The sequence below is a fragment of the Choristoneura fumiferana genome, chromosome 25 (assembly GCF_025370935.1).
Source record: "Choristoneura fumiferana chromosome 25, NRCan_CFum_1, whole genome shotgun sequence".
NCBI lineage: Eukaryota > Metazoa > Arthropoda > Insecta > Lepidoptera > Tortricidae > Choristoneura > Choristoneura fumiferana.
In genome coordinates this window covers 8,492,821-8,499,789 of record NC_133496.1, presented here as the reverse complement: position 1 = coordinate 8,499,789, position 6,969 = coordinate 8,492,821, and positions in this window count along the sequence as shown.

The window sequence follows — 6,969 nt, the reverse complement described above, 5'->3', positions numbered from 1 at the left end:
AGAATAAACGTGCCTTACGAGCGAAGCGAGGAAACCGAAGCCTTTATCAGGGTGGAATCCTTTCACTACCACATTCAAATTCAAATTCAAATTCAAAAATTCAAATGATTTATTCAGTAAATAGGCCGCAATGGGCACTTTTACACGTCATTTTTTTAAACTACCAGCGCTTTCGGAAAGACCATCATTGCCAAGAAGAATGCGCCGCAAGAAACTTGGCAGAAAGTCATTTTTTCATAAAAATATAATAAAATACTTAAAAACTATATTATACAATTAAAGAAAAAAAAAATACAAAAAAATAATAATAAAAGAAATACAGGGATGTATGGGGTGCCTTAGTTAAAATACTAAACACTAACTATATCTACGTTCAGTGGAAGTGTAGAATGCTTCCACCGTCTCTAGATGATTCTTATGCATATTGTATGGGATGTTAACATAATATTAATTGCAGTGAAATGGTTTCGTCCTGGTACGAGATATAGTTTCTTCAACTGTACTATGGAAAAAATTATCCAGAAGCAAAGCCAAAAACGTACTTACCATGGTTGAGATACCTTTTACTATTACCGATTCCTAGTTGAAAAAAAATACTCGTATATTAGGTTGGACTGCCTGTAGTATAGAATTTAAATTGTTATTATTTATTTGTGAAGTTTTGTATATTATATTTTTTAACAATAGGTAAAATTTCAATAAATACATTGCAAAATCGGCAATGGGGTGGCTTGACCACATCGCTTGATGAAATACGAAGCGTTTGACAGGGCTCCCACTAGATGGACTAAGGAGACTGTGCAGGTATCGTATTGTTGTTCATCGTTCAGCAGTGGACGTCTTCCGGCTGATGATGGTGATGATCAATAAATACATCAATAGTCAAATTACCACAAACGGGACTTATCACGCTAACACACACGAGTAAATAAAAATTACCAAGTGCGGGTAGTTCGAGATACGAGTGCCGGTACTTTTTGTGATTAAGTGCGGGTAATTCGAAGGATTCGCGCTGCTAGGCAGACTTGACACCCCACACTTCAGTCTACTCGTGACCACGACCACTGTAAGGTGGTCAAAACGTCGAGGTAAATATACTCGTGTGTGTTAGCGTGATAAGTCCCATTTGTGATATTTTGACTATGAATATAGAAAACACAGGTATATTGGCTCTGTGCATGACATCAGCGACACCTAGCGTCGGCAACTTTTTTGGCTCTGATGCTCTGACGTTTTGAAATTTCATCGCGACATTGTGACAAAAATTAAACCTATAACGTATTAATTTATAATACAAAATTACTGTGATACCGTGATTTGGGTGGACAAAAGGTTGTGAATTCATTTTTGGTCATTAAAATTAAATGAGGTAAGTAAAATTCATTCAAAGTGTTTTATTTTCTTTGTCAGGGTTTGTTTACTTTATGTTTAGTTGTACTTTTACTGTAAAACGAAAAGATCTTATCGGTTATATCTTATTGGTTTCTTTGAATAATATTAAAATTATATAATTGTTCTTAGATCGCTGGTAATAAATTAAATATCGTTTTCAGATCAAAATTAGTATCATTTTGAAGACCGGTTTTGTGAGTATCACTCAATATAAAATTTCAACCACAAACCGTTTCATAAGAAAAATTGTTGCTGGACATGTCCGAGATGTAGAGGAATTAAGAACATAACAGGGAGAGTGTTCAATAATTCAAGCTCGCATCATAACACAAACATCTATTACTAAAATTAAGTAGTTAAAGTCTATACAAATCGCTTTGTTAATGACAGATTCATATGAGTATGACAGATGATAGAGCCTAGATTATTTCTTCTTTTGGCCACTATGAGCGCTGCGATAGATTTCATTACCCCCACCTAGTACTTCGCACCCTCCCAATAGAGATTTTACAAGGTAATCAACAGGCGAGCTTATCGCTTCAGAGCGAACTCTTCCAGGCATTCTTTACAATAGAGAGAAGTAAGGATTAGATTCTACGTATATTTACGTACTCTCCCTATTTCAAAAGTCAAAAGTCAAAATATCTTTATTCAATTTAGGCTATAACAAGCACTTATGAATGTCAAAAAAAAATCTACCACCGGTTCGGAAAAACCTCTGCTGAGAAGAATCCGGCAAGAAACTCAACGAGGTATATTTTTTTTTTAAACAGATTTACAATATTATTAAATGATATGTATACATCACAAGTATTTAACACAACTTTATTTTTAACACAATAGGTTCACAGTAGATTTAATATTAAAGCATTCCAAATAAATCTTTCAACATACCACGTCCATGTTCAAAGAGGACTCGCGAACAACATCGGGGCGTCGCTTTGTTAAATGCAAATGGTTTCGTGTTGCGCAATACACGGCTGCCCCAAAAATTTGGTTGACGAATTTCCAGGGGCCCCGTTTCATCTTTAACCGGACCAGGAGTTCTGGTTAATGAGGTTTGTTGACGACATCCTGCTAATATTGTTAACGCGAAAGTTTGTGTTTCTTATTCTTTCGGGTTTGATCGTTGGTCGGAGCAAATATTTCGCACCTATAATACAATATCGACGTTGATGCATCACCTTTCCACGCAGATCCAATGTTGACTGGGATTACACACAAATTGAACTTCTTCGCATAGTTTTCCTCAAAATGTTCTTCAAAAAGTCATGGTAGGTATGTTTTAAATAAATGTAATTTAGCACATATTTTCCAAAACACTAAAAAGGGCTCGCCCAGGCTCAAACTCTCGACCTTCTGCTTAAAAGGTCATAGATTTTCATTGCAGTTAGCCACTAAGCTGCCACGGCTCACCCAGACCCTGCTGTATAAATAGCAATCCTGATACATTTTACAAGGAAGCTAGCTCTTCGTTCCCCAGTGCTATTCATGAGTAGTTCTGTGAGTTCCTTATATAGAACACGGGCGCTGGGACTACTTAAGGTCTCAACCTCGATTGATACAAATTGTATTCAGAGTCAAGACCTAAAACAGGAGCTCCAAATGCTCCAACGATAAAACAAAAACCACGTTCAAGCGCTCAATATATCACAGCCTCCATAAAAGAATTTCAATTTTCAAAAGACAAAGTAATTTCCAGATTTTTGCCTCCCTTATAATTTAAAAGGCAAAATGTTTCAAACGTTCGGCAATAAGCAATGACTCCATGCTTCACTAGCCACCCCAAATTGGAGTAGCGTGAACATATTGGATAATTTATGCTTTACCGTTCTAACGGTGCTGAGGAAAAATCTTTTCCAATCGTATTCGTGATTTCACTGGATTAATTTTATTCTTTAAGCGTTTGTTTAAATGTATATTCATTCTGTTTCATACATAGGCATGAGTTTCTATATATGAGCGTTTATACAGAATTTTATACAACTTGCATTGTTTGTTTGTTTTTAGTCGTTTTGTTTGTTCCCTTTTTTTCAACGAGGGTTCAAAAACCACATAACATGGATAATTAAAATAATTGATAGCGAAGGGAAAACACATTTTCATTCATAACAAAGAAAACCATAATTTAAACACAATCACTCATTTGTGTTTATAAACCCAGAAATATTACAATCCAATCAAAAACAAACATGCAAACATCAGTAAATTTACCTTTCATTACAAAAGAGCATATTTTCAAAATTCGTATACTTTAAATTAAGACCTGGGGGCCTACCATGATCTTTTCATAAACGATCCACACGCAGAGCAGTTCAATTTAGGCACCTAAACTGAATCGTCGAAATTGGTACCACGACGTTTATTTCTCAGAGCTGAGTCTCAATGGTTTACAAGTGAATGAAAGACCGATATTGTCTCTGGTCTGAAACTGAAACGCTAAGTCGCGAAAGGGATGCCGCTATATGCAAACTAAATATTGTATACTAAAACCTCTTTATTTTGGAAAACCATAACTCTATGAAATTACGTGTTCTTAGCAACCGTTGTGTTGATTACAAAAAAAATGTTTACGCTGTCACTAATCCACGAGTCCCTTTAATTTCTCACTGAAAAAATTGTTTTATCAATGAGGAGTTAAGAAGTACAATGTCGTCAGTACCTATGAAAAGTTATAAAACTTGAATAAAAGTTTAAAAGTTCTTGAAATTTAAAAATATTCCAAGTAAAACACCTAAAATTCCAAAAGAATTGACAAAACGAGTAACTTATACTAAATCGCTAAATTTGACACTGAAGCAATTCAATTCCCACTCAAGTTAAGCGTCATGGTACGAAAGCCGCTTGAAGTGAATGAATGAAAATGTCTGTATCGCTGTCGCAGAACCGTGCTTGAACTGAATCGCAAAAGTAACGTCGTAGTACGAAATAGCGATGCAGTTCAGTTTAGGGCCTAAACTGAATCGTATTAAGAGAACGTGGTAGGCCCCCTGATTGACTTTATTACTTAAAGTTTATAAAATGGAGATAAATCTAGAAAAACCAGCCAAGTGCGAGTGGATATTGAACACGGAGGGTTCCGTACAAACCTAAAAGCAAAGCAAATAGTAAGTGTGTCCTTAATTCATAGTATAGGTATCATTTTGACTATTTTTTTTCGCACATCAGTAATCACACTTTTCCTTTATTTTCATTGAGAGGTTGAACTTCTTACCAGATTCTATAAGCCCTAGTAGGCTAGTGATTTGACCTGCGGCCTCTCAAGCCAAGCAAGCAAGGGTCTTGGATTCGAGACCGGGTTCGCACCTAGGATTTTCGATATTTATGTGTGAAATTACATTTTAAATTTACCAGGAATCTTACGGTGATGGAGCATATAGTGAGGAAACTTATACATACTTGCGTGGAGGGATATTCAATGGTGTATATGTGGTCCCCACTGGGCCCGCGTCTTAACGGCCCAAGTCCTGTTATGCTGAGAGGAGGCCTGTGCTCCACACTGCAACGTATATGGGCTGATGTGAGATGATGATGAGATTTAGTTTTGATACCCACGTTTTACCATGAAAACTTATTTTCTAAAGGTGTATATTTTGGTCACATGATTGCACTAAAGGAAGTCAGACCTGTGTCATTATCATCATTATCATATCAGCCTTAGGACGTCCACTGTTGGATAATAGGCCTTCCCCATCACACCTGTGTGTATTCATTCCAGCCTATGTCCCACTGCTGGGCACAGGCCTCCTCTCAAAATGAGAGGGCGTGGGCCGTAGTTTCCACGCGAGCCTAGTGCGGATTGAGAACTTTACACACACCATTGAATTGCTTTGCAGGTTTGTGCCTCACGGTGTTTTCCTTCACCGCAAAGCTCGTGATAAATTTCAAATGTAATTTTGCACATGAGTTTGGAAAAACTCAGAGGTGCGAGCTGGGGTGTGAACCCACGATCCTCCCCTTGAGAGGCCATAGGTCAAACCACTCGGCCACCATGGCTGTGTGTTTTAATTTCAATTTAATTGATACCTCCTTACCACGTGTTTCCGGTAAAGAGGGTTTTACCGGTAGGTCTAAATCACAACAAAAATCCATAAATGACGAATATCAAAGAAAATCTTCACCTGTGAAGCGAACGGTATAGTTCAAAGGCGGTACATTAGAATTCTCTGCATTAAGAAATGGAGTATTATTAGCGAAGGAAATTGGTTAGGATTGTATCAAGTCACTATAATAGTGGCTCGCTGAACCTTCAGTTTCAGATTCGGTTTCGGTGAGTTTCGGTATTAGGTACATCATAATTTTTATATTTAGACACAAAAGTAACAGTACGTACGTTGAAACCGCAAGTACTTACATAAGTAAATCTCTATATTTATTTATACCTGTGTTTTTGTACTGCTTACTAGGTGTATTGGTGTTCAATAAATAGTCTTTGTATTGTATTGTAACTAGACGTTGGTTTTAGTGCTATGAAGAAATATTGCAATGAACTTTATTTTAAGATTAGACAACGGGGGAAAAGCGTGTTTTCGAGTTGCAATGTTTTTTTTTTGTGAATTTCACGTGCAATTACATTAGTAATTTCGATAGCACAGTCATAAGTGTGGTAGCTCCCAGCGGTATAGTGTTGGACTCGCAAACTAGACTAGAGTTTAGAAAGCTAGGTTGAATGTGTCTTATTTTTTCTATTTTTATTTTTATTTAGATACTTATATATTTATTTAGTTTATGTTTTATCTTCTCCAAAAAACAAAATTTAACAAAAATAAAAAAACTTCGCGCAAAACTCGATTGCTTAGATCCTATAGCCGCTTATATGAACATACAAACTCATAAACTGTACGGTCAGTTCCCTAACTTATGTATCTACTTTTTCATACTAGTTGCATTAAAAAGTGGATAATAAGGGCACCGACTGTACTTACAAAAGCTGAAATAAACGCAAGCTTAAAAACATACATTAGAATTAAAGTAAGTATCGGTTTCGGGTAATACCGAAAATAAAACCAAAATTCGATATTGGTTTCGGTTGTACTTCCTTGTTTTGGTCGAGCTCTAAAAGTCAGACGAAGCAGTCAATTGAGTCAAAGGAGCCTTTGATGCTTCAGTAAAGTAAATGCTGTCGCCTTTACTGGCTCGTTGAACGACCGGAGTTTTTAACTGAGAATGAAATATTTCATTAATTGTTTACAGAGAGTTATATTTATTTGCGCAGTTCAACGAACGTTTGAATCGCTATCAGTTTATGTCGCTTATACTGAAAAACCGAGTCAGGTGGAATAGAAGGATTTTACAAAACGATATAGTGTGCATGCGGAATAACTAATTACAATTCAACAAAATTTCTTGCTTACTGTCTTTTATTTCTTCGATGTATGCGACAGGAAACTCATAGCAGTAGAACTACCCATTTACTAGCCTTACAATTCAACTCAAATTTCTGGCTATATTTTTTTTCTAAATAAAATATGGCTCTGTCTAACAGAGAACAAACAGGACTAAAGAAATACACACAAATATATATGCTTGAAAGACAAATTCCTTCAATGAACTAAAATAATTTATTTGCTCAATCAG